This window comes from Mirounga angustirostris, unplaced genomic scaffold (genome assembly GCF_029215605.1).
Source record: "Mirounga angustirostris isolate CCGP_5_RB_7025 unplaced genomic scaffold, mMirAng1.0.hap1 SCAF_14, whole genome shotgun sequence".
NCBI lineage: Eukaryota > Metazoa > Chordata > Mammalia > Carnivora > Phocidae > Mirounga > Mirounga angustirostris.
In genome coordinates this window covers 28879988-28895553 of record NW_026991722.1, presented here as the reverse complement: position 1 = coordinate 28895553, position 15566 = coordinate 28879988, and the positions used below count along the sequence as shown (strand labels likewise).

Genomic DNA, 15566 nt, shown 5'->3' with positions numbered 1-15566 from the left:
TAGGTGTAAGGTTAGACTATTTATTTGAGATTTTTCTTGTTTCTAATTTCTATATTGCCATAAATTTCCCTCTTAGAACTGCTTTTGCTATGTCCCAAAGATTTTGGACCATTATGTTTTCATTTGCATTTGTCTCCATGTTTTTTTTTTTTTTTAATTTCTTCTTTGATTTCTTTGTTGACTCAGTAGCCATTTAGTAGAGTTTGAGTGTTTTTAAATAAAGTTTTTTGAAAGCTTTAAACTATGAATTCAATTTTCTTATTAGATATCAGATTGTTGAGGTTATATATTTCATCTTGTGTGAGCATTGATTGTACAAATATTTTCATAGTAGCACATAGTTTGTAATAGTCCAAAAACTAAAGAAAACTCATATATCCATCAGTAGTACAATGGATGTATAAATTGTGCCATAATCATATGAAGGGATACCATATGATAGGGAGAACAAATACGCTATTGCCATAAAAGTGACATGTCTGAATATCCCAAGCATAACATTGAATAAAAGACAAACACAGAAAAGCATATCTGCATTATTCTATTTATATTGTTTAAAACTGACAACACTAATTTATACTGCTAAATATCAGGATATTATTTTTCTGGGGAAGGAAGTGACTGTGAAAGGGCATGAAGAATACTTCTGGAGTCTAGTAATATATTTCTTGATCTGTTTTCTGGTTATAGAAATGTGCTCAATTTTTGAAAATCATTGAATTGTACAATTAGATTTTGAGGAATTACCTCTATATACTTTAGTTCTTAATAATTGTAAAATATATTTTTTAAAAAGCTTATTTCCATGTGGAAGTTACTGAATAAAAGTTGAGAATATGATTGAGGAAGGACTCCACGTGTTCATGATTACAGAACATGAACTCATCATATACACTGAATGGGATGGCCTAGGAAAATCATTTAAATAGAATTTTAAAGAAATTAATTTTTTATCATTTAATCAATTTGCTGTATTATTGATCATCTCTCTCTCTCTCCCTCTGTGCATGTGTGATATTTTTTTTCTTCCACCTCTATTAAATATCCAGAAATTTGAATTCATACAGTTATAGCCTTACCTGATCTACCAATCAAAAAATTCTATCCAGCTATTTTAACAAGTAATGAAACAAGTTTGGGATAATTGTGTTTTTCCAGAATCTAGCAAAACTCATACTAATCACCACTCCTTTCCTAACTATATGAATCTGTTCAGAAACTAGGTTAGGCCAAGACTTTTACTTATTCTTCTATCACCCTATTCTAGCAGTTTGTATTTCACAGAATCCAGTAACTTGTCCTGCCCACATTTTTGGTATATGGATATTTTAGCCCTATATTAGTTTCCTGATACCAATTTTAATCTCTATCATTAATTAGGAATTTTCAATCATATTTTTATAATTGCAATTGCAAATTATTTTTGTACTTTAAGATATAACTTATTCTGGAAAATTGAATTTATTTGAAGTTACTAAATAACTTCTTACTCTCTCCTTGATTTCTTAAGTCAGTAGTTATCATATTTATTTTACTTTATCTAATTAAAGGAGCCTCTTCATCAAGTGAGAGTACAGAAGCAGATAAAGTTGAAAGATGATACTTATTCTGGTATTTATTAACATGGCACCATCTATTGCTAAGCAGTAGACTTTGTCTTTTATGTGTTCTTTATTCTATTTAGAAATTTGAGTGCTTTTAAAAAAAATTACCCTTGGTATTTTTTTTTTTAAAGATTTTGTTTATTTATTTATTTGAAGAGAGAGAGAAACAGCATGAGAGGGGATAGGGTCAGAGGGAGAAGCAGGCTCCCCGCTGAGCCGGGAGCCCGATGTGGGACTCGATCCCAGGATTCCGGGATCATGACCTGAGCCAAAGGCAGTCGCTTAACCAACTGAGCCACCCAGGTGCCCACCCTTGGTATTTTTAGAAGCCCAAATTCATTTCAGTTTTTTTGTCTTTATGATAATTTACTACCACTTTATGTCATTCTTTTGTGTCTTTTGTATATGTTGCTTTTATTTCTTAGATACCTCTAGGTGATCATAAAATTGTATGTGAGAGGCAACAGTGTTTATAAAAAGAAAATAGCTTTTTCAAGAGCAAGAGGTATAGTTGTGAGAGTTGGCTTTGCTACCCAATGACCTTGATTTAATCCCTTAATTTCGTTGAAGATCAATTACTTCATTTATTGGTAGTAAATTTTTTATGTATATGTAAAATATATATATATTTGACATATATTTGATAATTACGTATACATCAGCATCATTTAATGAACAAATCTGTACATAATGTAAACCATCATACACTATATATGCTAATACAACATATAGTGTGTATAATATATAATGTATATATACTTTATAAGAATAGTTTATATACTTAATAATATACTAATTATTAAATTGAAATTATGTTGTCAGTTTTTCCCCTTTCACACCCTTATATTGGTAGCCATTTACTTTCTCTTTCAGAGACCATGCTTTCTGAAGTATTTGGAAATCTCTTTATGTCTATGATTTAGGTTTTCTACACCCAGACTTTACTTCTGACATTATTATAAATTCTGAGATGACATGGGCACTTTCTCCCTGGGTGTCTGTCACTTCCATTTCACCAAGCAGTTCTTCCTTGTTAGTGAAAATTAATTTCAGAGTAGCAGTTGTTTCCATTGACTCTTCAGCTTTTTGATTGCTGAAATTGTCAGGAAGGAAAGCCTAGAACTTATCAGATTTTTCTTTTACCAGAGACTACCAACAGTCATTGGGGTAAGTAAGTCCGCTACTGACATTCACTACTGTAGTCTGGGCACAGGGTATATCTGTCCTCCATCACACATCTTTCAGAACTGATGACCTACTGCCTTAATGGCTTAGAGTCAACTTCTTGAGTGTAGTTATTTGTATTCTCCTTTCACACTCTCCTGATCCTCTCCTCTAAGAAAACACTCAAGTTGTTAAATTTTTATTGACACATTCATCTTAAGTATACCCTTCTATTTGTGTTAAGCTTGTTTCTTTGTGGTATTTTAGGCCCACCCACAAATACTACCTAACTTAAAGTTCAGGAGATTGAATTTTCTTCCTTTTGCTAAGAGGCTTATAAATATATTATTTCCACACTAATTTATTACAATACCACGCTCTGTCCACATTTATGGAAAGAGTTGCATCTACTTAATCTCTATTTTTAATACTACTGATCATCTTAAACATTATGTTTGTTATTCTTGGTAATTCCTGTTCCTCTCTATAGTATCCATTTTAAAAAATTTTATTATGTTATGTTAATCACCATACATGACATCATTAGTTGTTTTTTTTTTTTAAAGATTTTATTTATTTATTTGACAGAGAGAGAGACAGCGAGAGAGGGAACACAAGCAGGAGGAGTGGGAGAGGGAGAAGCAGGCTTCCTCGTGGAGCAGGGAGCCCGATGCGGGGCTCGATCCCAGGACCCTGGGTATCATGACCTGAGCTGAAGGCAGACGCTTAACGACTGAGCCACCCAGGCGCCCCATGACATCATTAGTTTTTGATGTAGTGTTCCATGATTCATTTTTTGCATATAACACCCAGTGCTCCATTCAGTACATGCCCTCTTTAATACCCATCACCAGGCTAACCCATCCCCCTCCCCTCTAGAATCCTCAGTTTGTTTCTCAGAGTCCATAGTCTCTCATGGTTTGTCTCCCTCTCCGATTCCCCCCCTTCATTTTTCCCTTCCTGCTATCTTCTTTTTTTTTCTTTTTTAAACATATAATGTATTATTTGTTTCAGAGGTACAGGTCTGTGATTCAACAGTCTTACACAATTCACAGTGCTCACCGTAGCACATACCCTCCCCAGTGTCTATCACCCAGCCACCCCATCCCTCTCACCCCCACCACTCCAGAAACCCTCAGTTTGTTGCCTGAGATTAAGAATTCCTCATATCAGTGAGAACATATAGTATCCATTTTAATATATATCTGCATTTTCTTCCTCCACTTCAAACTTCAACTTCAGTTGTTGATTAAAAAAAAAAAAAAAGTTGAATTTCTGCCAAACTCACCTTTTTAATCTTCATATATTTCCTTCTATTCTTTGTCATATGTCCATTTTTCTAATTTCATAAATAATCCAGAATTACTTCTTTGTGGTCAATTGCATATTTACCCTAAGTTCCTTCTCTTTTTAAACAATGACCTCCCAATGAAAAAAAAAATCTGTATTTCCATTTCCTACTTATAATTCCAAAGTTGCTACAATAGCATTTCAGAATAATCAGTGGATCACAAATATCATGAAAAGCAGTACTCAAAAATGTTTCTGTGGCTACAGAAGCTGAGAGAAACAATGAACAATATATCCCCATTTTGTAGATTTGTATGCCCAAAATAAAAATGCAGAGGTATCCTTCATTCAGTACAAAAATTTAAAAAAAAGTGTAATTTTAACCTAGCATTTCCAATATATTTGGAAATCTCTTTATCATGGAATATCTATTAACAGACTAAGAGGCATACTTTATTTAGTATAATACATGAAATGTATTGAATGCTTACTATATATAAGAAATTATTATAAGGAAAATATAAATTCAACAAATTATTCATTATTTTTTTAAGATTTTATTTATTTGACACACACACAGAGATAGAGAACACAAGCAGGGGGAGCAGCAGGCAGCGGGAGAGGGAGAAGCAGGCTCCCCGCTGAGCAGGGAGCCTGATGTGGGACTTGATCCCAGGACCCTGGAATCATGACCTGAGCTGAAGGCAGACACTTAACCAACTGAGCCACCCAGGCATCCCCATTCATTATTATTTTTAAATAAAGACTAACATTTAGTGAGCATTTACATGCACTTGCACCATTCTAGGTAATTTATAAAATTTCATGAATCCCCTGTGATAAGGTTGTCACATAAAATAAAGGACACTCAGTTAAATTTAAATTTCAGATTAAAAAATATTTTTTAGTAAAATTAGGTCCTATGCAATATTTTTTTACATTTAAAAGAAATTTTAATTCCAGTGTAGTTAACACACAATGTTCTATTAGTTTAAGGTGTACAATATTGTGATTCAAAAATTCTATACATTACTCAGTGTTCAACCTGATAAGTATACTCTTAATCTCTTTCACCTATTTTGCCCATCCTCCTACCCACCTTCCCTCTGGTAACCATTTGTTTGTACTCAATGGTTGAGTCTGGTTTTTTGGTTTGTCTCTTTTTTTTTCTTTGTTCATTTCTTTTCTTACTTAAATTCTACATATGAGTGAACTCTTAAAGTATTTGTCTTTCTCTGGTTTATTCTGCTTAACATTATGCTTTCTAGATCCATCCATGTCATTGCAAATGACAATATTTTATTTTTTAATGAAATCTTCTTTATCCATTCACCAATCAATGGACATTGGGTTGCTTCCATAATTTGGCTACTGTAAATAATGCTGCAATAAACATAGGGGTGCCTATAGAATCAGTGTTTTCATAATCTCTCAGTAAATAACCAATAGTGTATTTCCTGGATTATAGTTATTCCATTTTTAATTTTTTGAGGAATCTCCATACTGTCTTCCACAGTGGCTACACCAGTTTACATTCCCACCAACAGTGCATGAGGGTTCATTTTCTCCCCATCCTTGCAAACAACTGTTTCTTGTTTTTGACTTTAGCCATTCTAACAGGTGTGAGGTGATATCTCATTGTAGTTTTCATTTGCATTTCCCTGAAGTTGAGTGATGCTGAGCATCCTTCCATGCATGTTGTCCATCTGGATGTTTTTGGAGAAATGTCTGTTCATGTCTTCTGCCCATTTTTAATTGGATTATTTGTTTTAGGGGGGTTGAATTGTATAAGTTATATATTTTGGATACTAACCCTTTATCAGATATGTCAGTTGCCAATATCTCCTCCCATTCTGTAGGTTGTCTTTTAGTTTTATTGATTGTTTTCTTCATCATGCAGGAACTTTTTATTTTGATGTAGTCCCAGTAGTTCATTTGTGCATTTATTCTCCCTACCTCAGGAGACATGTCTAGAAAAATGTTGCTATGGTCCATGTCAGAGAAATTACTGCCTGTGCTCCCTTCAAGGATTTTCATGGTTTCAGGACTCACAATTAAGTCTTTAATGCATTTTGCATTTATTTTTGAATATGGTGAAAGAAAGTGGCCCAGTTTCATTCTTTTGCATGTAGCTGTCCAGTTTTCCCAACATTTGTTGAAGAAATTGTCTTTTTCCCATTGTATATTAATTCCTACTTTGTTGAAGATTAATTGACCATATAATTATGGGTTTAGTTTTGGGTTTTCTATTCCATTCTGTTGATCAGTGTGCCTATTTTTATGCCACTACCATACTGTTGTAATTACTACTACCTTGTAATATAAATTGAAGTGATACCTCCAGTTTTGTTTTTCTTTATCAAGATTGTTTGGGTTATTCAGGGACTTTTGTGGTTCCATACAAATTTTAGGATTGTTTGTTCTAGTCCTGTGAAAAATCCTGTAGCTATCTTGACAGGGATGGCATTAAACCTGTAGATTGCTTTGAGTAGTACAGACATTTTAACAGTATTTGTTGTTCCAGCACATGAGCATGGAATATCTTTCCATTCCTTTGTGTCATCTTCAGTTTCTTTCATCAGTGTTTTACAGTTTTCAGAGTATGAATCTTTCCCCTATTTGGTTAGATTTATTCCTAGTTATCTTATTATTTTTGGTATAATTAGATTGTTTTCTTAATTTCTCTTTCTGATTCTTAATTTTAGTCTATGGAAATGCAATGGATTTTTGTACATTGATTTTTGTATCCTACAAGTTTATGGAATTCATTGATCAGTTCTAGTACTTTTTTTGTGGAGTCTTTAGAGTTTTCTGAATATAGTATCATGTCATCTGCAAATAGTGAAAGTTTTACTTCTTCCTTTCCAGTTAAGATGCTTTTATTTCTTTTTGTTGTCTGATTGCTGTGGCTATACTTCCAGTAGTATGTTGAATAAAAGTGGTGAGAGTGAACATCCTTGTCTTATTCCTGACCTTAGAGGAAAAGCTCTTAATTTTTCCCCTTTGAGTATGATATTAGATGTTGATTTTTCAACAAGGCCTTTATTATGTTGAGGTATGTTCCCTCTACACCTACTTTATTAAGGGTTTTTATCATGAATGGATGTTGAATGCTTTTGTTTGTTGGATGCTTTTTCTGCATCTATTGAAATGATCATGTGGTTTTTATCCTTTCTCTTATTGATGTGCTAGATCATATTGATTGATTTGCAAATATCAAACCATCATGGCATCCTCAGAATGAATCCCTCTTGATAGTGGTGAATAATTTTTAAATGTGTTTTTGAGTTTAGTTCACTAATATTTCACTGAGGATTTTTGCATCTATGTTCATCAGAGATATTTGCCTGTAGTTCTTTTCTCTCTCTCTCTCTGTGTGTGTGTGTGTGTGTGTGTGTGTGTGTGTGGTGTCTTTATCTGGTTTTGTTATCAGGGTAATAATGGCCTCATAGAATGAGTTTGGAAGTTTTCCATTCTCCTCTATTTTTTGCAATAGTTTGAGAAGAATAGGCATTAATTTGTCTTTAAATATGTGGTGGAATTCACCTGTGAAGCCATCTGGTCCTGGACTTTTGTTTGTTGGGAATTTTTTGATTATTGATTCAATTTCATTGCTGGTAATCGGTCTGTTCATGTTTTTAAAATTTCTTCCTGCTTCAGTTTGGGTAGGTTATTTGTTTCTAGGAATTTATACATTTCTTCTAAGTTGTCCAGTTTGTTGGCATATAATTTTTTATAATATTCTCTTACAATCCTTTGTATTTCTGTGGTGTCCATTGTTATTTCTCCTCTTTCATTTGTGATTTTCTTTGCATTGCCACCCACCCCTTTTGATGAGTCTGGTTAGAGGTTGATAGATTTTGTTGATCTTTTTAAAGAACCAGCTCCTGGTTTCACTGATCTATTCTATTTTTTGTGTTTGTTTTTAGTTTATCATTTATTTTGCTCTAATCTTTATTATTTCCTTCTTTCTGCTGGTTTTGTGTTTTGTTCTTATTTTTCTAGCTCCCTTAGATGTAAGGTTATTTGTTTATTTGTGATTTTTCTTGCTTTTGGAGGTAGGCCTGTATTGCTATAAAGTTTCCTCTTAAAACAGCTTTTGCTGCATCCCAAAGATTTTGGATCATTGTGTTTTCATTTTCATTCTCTCCATATAATTTTTATATTTCCTCTTTGACTTCTTGTTAGACCCATTCATTGTTTAGTAGCATGTAATTTAACATCCATGTATTTGTGCTCTTCGCAGATTTTTTCTTGTGATTGATTTCTAGTTTCATAATGTTGTGGCCAGAAAAGATGCATGGTATGACTTTGATATTTTTGAGTTTGCTGAGACTTGTTTTGTGGCCTACTGTGTGATCTAACCTTAAAAAATATTCCATGTGCACTTGAAAAGAATGTGTATTCTGTTTTAGGATGGAATGTTCTGAATATATTTGTTAAATCCATTTGGTTCAGTGTGTCATTCAATGCCACTGTTTCCTTGTTGATTTTCTTGTTTGGATGATCTATCCATTGATTTAAGTGGGGTGTTAAAGTCACCTGCTATTATTGTATTATTCTCAATTAGTTCCTTTAGTTTGTTATTAACTAGTTTATGTATTTGGGTGCTCCCATGGTGGGTGCATAAATATTTACAATTGTTATATCTTCTTGTTGGATTGTCCCCTTTATTATTATATAGTATCCTTTGTCTCTTGTTACAGTTTTTGTTTTAAAGTCTGTTTTGTCTGATATTAGTATTGCTACCTGGCTTTCTTTTGACATTTATTTGCATGATAAATGTTTCTATCCCCTAACTTTCCATCTGCATGTGTCTTTAGGTCTGAAATGAGTCTCTTGTAGGCAATGTAGAAATGGGTCTTGTTTTTTTTTAACCCATTTTGTCACCCTATGTCTTTTGATTGTTTAGTACATTTACATTCAAAGTGATTGATAGGTAGGTATTAATTGCCATTTTGTTACTTGTTGTGTGGTTATTTTTGTAGATCTTCTCTGATCCTTTCTTCTCTTGCTCTCTTCTCTAATGGTTTGCTGGCTTTCTTTAGTGATATACTTGGATTCCTTTCTCTTTATTTTTTTCTGTAACTATTATTGGTTTTTAATTTATTGTTAACATTAGATTTGTATATAACATTTTCTGCATACAATAGTCTATATTAAGTTGATGGCCACATAAGTTTGAACCCATTCTTTACTCCTCATCCCCCAACCCCCACATTTTAGGTATATGATGTCATACTTTACGTCCTTTTATGAGTCCCTTGACTAATTTTTACAGATATACTTATTTTTACTGTTTTTGTGCTTCCTACTTTTCATACTTTTACACATGGTCTTTACTTCCACTCAAAGAGTGTCCTTTAACATTTCTTGTAGAGCTCGTTAAGTGGTTGTGAACTACTTTAGCTTTTAAAAAACTATTTCTCCTATTCTGAATGATAGCCTTGCTTGATAGAATATTCATGGCTTCAGATATATTTTCCTTTCAGCACTTTGAATATATCATGCCACTCCCTTCTGGCCTACAAAGTCTCTGCTGAAAAATTCACTGTAAGCTTTATGGGGTTTCCCTTTTATGTAATTGTCTTCTTTTGCTGCTTTTAAATTTCTCTATCACTAATTTTTCCATTTTATTACTATGTATCTTGGTGTGGACCTCCTTGGGTTGATTTTCTTGGGGGATTTCTGTGCCTCCTGAATCTGGTTATCCATTTCCTTCCCCAGATTAGAGAAGTTTTCAGATATTATTTCTTCAATAAATTTTCTGCCCCCTTTTCTCTCTTCTTCTTCTAGGATCCCTATAATGCAAATATTATTTCACTTGATGGAGTCACTGAGTTCCCTAAGTCTGTTCTCATTTTCATACTTTTTTTTTTTCTCTCACCTGCTTAGCATGATTACTTTCCATTACTCTGTCCTCCAGGTCGCTAACTCATTTCTCTGCTTCCTCTAGCCTGTAATTTATTCTATTTATTGTATTTTAATTTCATTTATTGTTCTTCATCTCTGATTAGTTCTTATTTATCTCTTTTTAAGAGTCTCACTGATGTCCTCCATTCTTTTCTCAAGTCCAGTGAGAATCTTTATGATCATCACTTTAGATTCTCTATTAGGCATATTTAAATCCATTTCCCTTAGATCTCTTGCTATGTTTGTGTCTTGTTCTTTCATTTGGGACATATTCATCTCTCTTCCTTTAGTCTAACTCTTTGTGTCTGTTCTCTGTGTTAGGAAAGTCAGCTATGTCTTCTACTCTTGAAATTAATGGCTTTATGAAGAAGAGGTTCTGTAATGCCCTGCAGTGCAGTGTCACCTTTTCACCAGAACCTGGTGCTTTAGGGGTAACCCCTATGTGTGTTGCATGAGTCCTGGTGTTGTGTTTTGGCTGCTTTTTCCTTCAGTCCAGTCATCTACAGTGTCTTTTTACCTTTTGTGGGTAGTGTTTGGTCCCTAAGGTGTTAATGGACCTGTCTGGGGCAGCCTTAGGGTTGAGTTGAGTCAGACCAGACATTTGCCAGAGATGTAGTAGCACCAAATTGCTGGGCACTTTCTATGTTGTCCCCTGAGAAGTTTTCTTTTCTTTTTTTTTTTTTTCTTAAAGATTTATTTATTTGAGAGAGAGAATGAGAGAGACAGAGAGCACATGAGAGGGGGGAGGGTCAGAGGGAGAAGCAGGCTCCCCGCCGAGCAGGGAGCCCGATGCAGGACTCGATCCTGGGACTCCAGGATCATGACCTGAGCCGAAGGCAGTCGCTTAACCAACTGAGCCACCCAGGCGCCCCCCTGAGAAGTTTTCATTGGTGGGTGAGGCTTGCAGTCAGACCCATGGTGTGCCCCCAGCCCCCCACTGGGGCAGCCTTCTGACTGTCATATGTAGTTATCTTCCCCTCACCCCAGGGCAGGAGTCACTTTGGAGTGATGCTGGCTCCTATTGGGGCTGCTTGCATATTGCCAAGCTGGTGGCCCTGGTTTGAATGGGCTCTGGCCAAGAGTGTATTGGAGGGGATGTACCTCCATTGCTAGGACCATGCCTGCCAGGGTGGGGTGTGTAATTTTAACAAGGTATGTGCTGGTCTTCCACAGGATTTGGCCTGTAGTTGCTAACAGGACCCAAACCCCTTAAAGCATGATGGTGGGGAGAGGTGGTTTTGGCAAGGTTTGTGCTGGTCTTCTGGTGGTGGTGGTCGTGGTGGTGGTGGTGGTGGTGGTGGTGGTGGTGGGTGAAATCCCATTGTGAGGACTGAGGCAAGAATGGCTGGAAATTGTGGATCCACCAAAGAGCAGAGCTGGAGCAGAGCTTGGTGTAAGCAAGTTAGGTAGTGAACACTGGCACTGTGTTGGTTCCTGCAAGTGGCCCTGTGTTTATGCTGGGTCAGGAGAGCAAATGGCACCTTATAGCTCCTTTGTTCCTGGAAGAGTCTCCCTGTGAACTCTGTCCATCTGTGACACACTCTGAGATAAGTAAATAACTCTCTCTCTCCATATGTCCTAGGCATTTTCAAAGGGCTGCTTCTATGCTGTATGTCTGTGGGCTGTTTGTTGTGCTATTTAAGGGTGGGGACTCAGCTTCTTATTGCCCTCTGGGCTTTCCCAGAGCTAAGCCTGCTGATTTTTAAAATCCAGGCTTTAAATTCCTCTGGTTGTAAGAACTCACAAAATTTGGTGCCTCTGGTTTTTAAAGCCCAATGTTATGGTGTTTCATCTTCCCCATGTAGGTTCCCCAGTGTGATAATCTATTTCTCTCCCCTCTCCATGCCCATAGCTTCCTCCCTCCTGTGGATGGCTCATGGGAGCATTTAGCAATCCACCATGGCTCTACCCTTCCTATCCTCTTCAGTGACCTCTTTTCTACTTTTAGTTGTGGAGTTTCTTCTGTCAGTTTTTAGGTCATTTTCTGGGTAATTACTCCAATGTGAGTGTTATCTAGTTGGATCCATGGAATGAGGTGTGCTTAGGGTCCTCCTATTCTGCCATCTTCCCAGCCAACTCAACAAATATTTGTTGAGCATTTAGTATTTGTCAGCACCCTTGTCAGAGGATATAGTAGTGGAAACAGAAAATAAAAGTACCTGCCTTCATTTTTGTAGGGAAGACACAATAAGTTAAATGCAGTGTTATTATTAGTATAAGTAATAAAGAGGGTAAGTTAAGCAAGAACAGGATTTATAGCATTTAATAATGGGAGAGTAAGCTTTAAATTTTAGGTAGAGCAGGAAACCTCATCTAGAAAGTAACTACTGAGTAACTACCTAAACGTAGTAAGGTAGTTAGCCTTACAGATATATGGGGAAGGAAATTCTAAGTAGGGGGACTTGTGTATTAAAGGCCTTGAGGCAAGCTGCCCAGCCTATTCAGTGAACAGCAAAGAAGGCCAGCGTGGCTGGGGAAGAAAAGATAGAAAAAAGAATACCAGGGAAAAAAGGTGGAGTGGCAACAAGGCCTTATCCTTTATTGAATTAAATATGGCAAACCACCAGAGATGGCTGAATACAGTGACATGATTTAACACCTTTTAACAGAATCATTTTGGCTGCTCCATTGAGGTTAAATAACATGCAGGCCAGAGCATAAGCAGGGAAATATGGAGATTTACAGAAAAACTGGGAAAAGATTATTATAATGATTTGTACCAGAACCATACCACTAGTTAAATTCTAGATGTATTTCGAAGGTAGAGCTTCAATTCTTTTCTTTTTTTTTTAAAGATTTTATTTATTTACTTGAGAGAGAGAGAATGAGAGACAGAGAGCATGAGAGGGAGGAGGGTCAGAGGGAGAAGCAGACTCCCTGCCGAGCAGGGAGCCCGATGCGGGACTCGATCCCGGGACTCCAGGATCATGACCTGAGCCGAAGGCAGTCGCTTAACCAACTGAGCGACCCAGGCGCCCCGGTAGAGCTTCAGTTCTTTTTTTGCTTTGTTAACAGGGATGGTGGTTGCTGTTGCTAATTTTGTGTGCCTTCTCCTGAACAAATAGGAGAGGAGTTGATAGCCCACCAACAGTGATAACCAAGACTATAGGAGAAGCTGGTTCCCTGAGGCAGGGATAGAGGATATCAGGAGCAAATTTTTTACTTTCTATTTTTTATTCTTTTATTGAAGTCTAATTGACATAAAATATCTTATTAGTTTCAAATGTGCATCATTGTGATTTTTTATTTTTATATGTTACAAAGAATTCCTAAGATAAGCCTGCTTATCATATGTAACCATACAAAGTTATTACAATATTATTGACTCTGTTTCTTATACTTTGTTACATCCCCATGACTTAATTATTTTATAACTGTAAGTTTATACCTCATAATCCCCTTTACCTATTTCAACCACTCTCCAATCCCTTCCCCTTCTGGTAAACCAACAGTTTCCAATATCTAGGAGTCATTTTCTGTTTTGTTTCACTTTTTAGATTCTACATATAAGTGAAATCATCCAGTATTTGTCTTATTTCACTTAGCATAATATCACCTGGGTCCATCCATGTTGTTACAAATAATAAGATTTCATTCTATTTTATGGCTGAGTAATATTCTATTTTATATAAATACAATATCTTTATTCAATAATCTATCAATAGGCACTTAGCTATTGTAAATAAGGCTACAATGAACAAAAGGGTGCATATATCTCTTTGAATAGGTATTTTTGTTTTCTTCAGATAAATGCCCAGAAGTGGAATTGCTAGATTGTATGGTAGTTCTATTTTTAATTTTGGGGGGGATCTCCATATTGTTTTCCATAATGGTTTCACCAATTTATATTCCCACCAACAGTGCATGAGGTTTTCCTTTTCTCTACACCTAGCCAACAGTTACATTTTGCCTTTTTAATAAAAGCCAATCTGACATGTATGTGTGAGGTGACATCTCATTATGGTTTTGATTTGTATTTCTCTGATGACTAGTGATTTTGAGCATCTTTTTATATGTCTCTTGTCTTATTTGGAAAAATGTCTATTCAAACCTTTGCCCATTTTTAATCAGTTTTTTTATATTAAGTTGTATAAGTTCTTTATTTTGGATATCAACTCCTTATCTGATGTATGAGTTGCAAATATCTTCCCCCATTCAGGATGTTGTCTTTTTGTTTTGTTATGGTTTCCTTCACTGTGCAAAGCTTTTTAGTTTGATGTAATCCCATTTGTTTATTTTAGCTTTTGCCTTTATGGTTTCAAGTCTTACATTTAGGTGTTTAAATAATTTTGAACTTATTTTTACATGTGGTGTAAGATAGTAACCCACTTATATTCTTTCACATGTAACTGTCCAGTTTTCTCAATAGAATTTGAGGAGGAGACTGTCTTTTCCCCATTGTATATTCTTGCCTGACCATATTTCTCAGTCCTCTTGTTCACTACAGATCTGAATTTTTCCAAAGTTATTACATGTCCATCATCTTTTAAAACTTCATCTTCATTCAACAGACCCAGAGTTTTTAGGCCTTCTTTGTACTGCACAAATGATATAGTGCCTTTATTTGAAATGTCCATCATCTCAAACATAGACGCAATGTTAGAGTGATCCATAAAGAAAGGAAAAGCCATGCCTGTTATTTTGGCAATTCTCAGTCATTCCGATATAGATATTAAATACTCTTTTGGCTTTTCTGGCTGGAAAAAGAGCAGGGCACTGGTGAGATAGTTCAGCAACTCCATAACCCGATGTTTTTCCAAATAATTCTTGGCCTCCAGCTCCCTGTTGCCGCCCTCCTGCATTCTTCCCTCCTTTACTTCTGATTTTATTTATTTGGGTCCTATTTTTTCTTGTGTCTGGCTAAAGGCTTATCAATTTTGTTGATCATTTTAAAGAACCAGCTCCTGGTCTCATTGACCTCTCTCTCTCTCTCTTTTTTTTTTTTTAGTCTCTTTCATTTATTTCTGCTCTATTTTTTATTATTTTCTTCCTTCTACTAGCTTTAGGCTTTATTCATTTTTTTTTTTCCTAGCTCTTTTAGGTACAAGTTAGGTTATCTCAAAATTTTCTTGCTTTTTGAGGTAGGCCTGTATTGCTTTAAACTTCTCTCTTAGAATTGCTTTCACTGCATCCTGAAGATTTTGTACCATTGTGTTTTCATTTTCATTTGTCTGCATGCATTTTAAATTTTCTCTTTGATTTTTTGGTTGACCCTTTCATTGTTTAGTAGCATGTTGCTTAGGTTTCAGGTATTTGTGTTATTTCTAGATTTTTTTCTTATAATTTATTTCTGGTTTCTTATCATTGTGGTCAAAAAAGGTCCTTGATATATGATTTCAATTTGGACTTTTTGGACAGAGTTTTTAAATTACTGATTTAATTTCATTACTTATAATTTATTCAAATTTTCTATTTATGTAATTCAGTCTTAGAAGATTGTGTGTTTTTAGTAATTTGTCCATTTCTTCTAGATTTACCAATTTGTTGGCTTATAATTATAGTAGTCTCTTATGATCCTTTGTATTTCTGTGATATAAGTTGGAACTTTTTCCAAATTTTATTCATTTGGGTTCTTTTTTCCCCCTTGATGTATCT

At 35.3% G+C, this 15566-nt stretch overlaps 1 pseudogene; it reads right to left on the bottom strand.

The window, feature by feature from the left end:
• Window positions 1–14272: 14272 nt before the first annotated feature.
• Window positions 14273–14773, bottom strand: LOC123853239 (EF-hand calcium-binding domain-containing protein 10-like; annotated as a pseudogene).
• Between the last annotated feature and the right edge of the window lie 793 nt (window positions 14774–15566).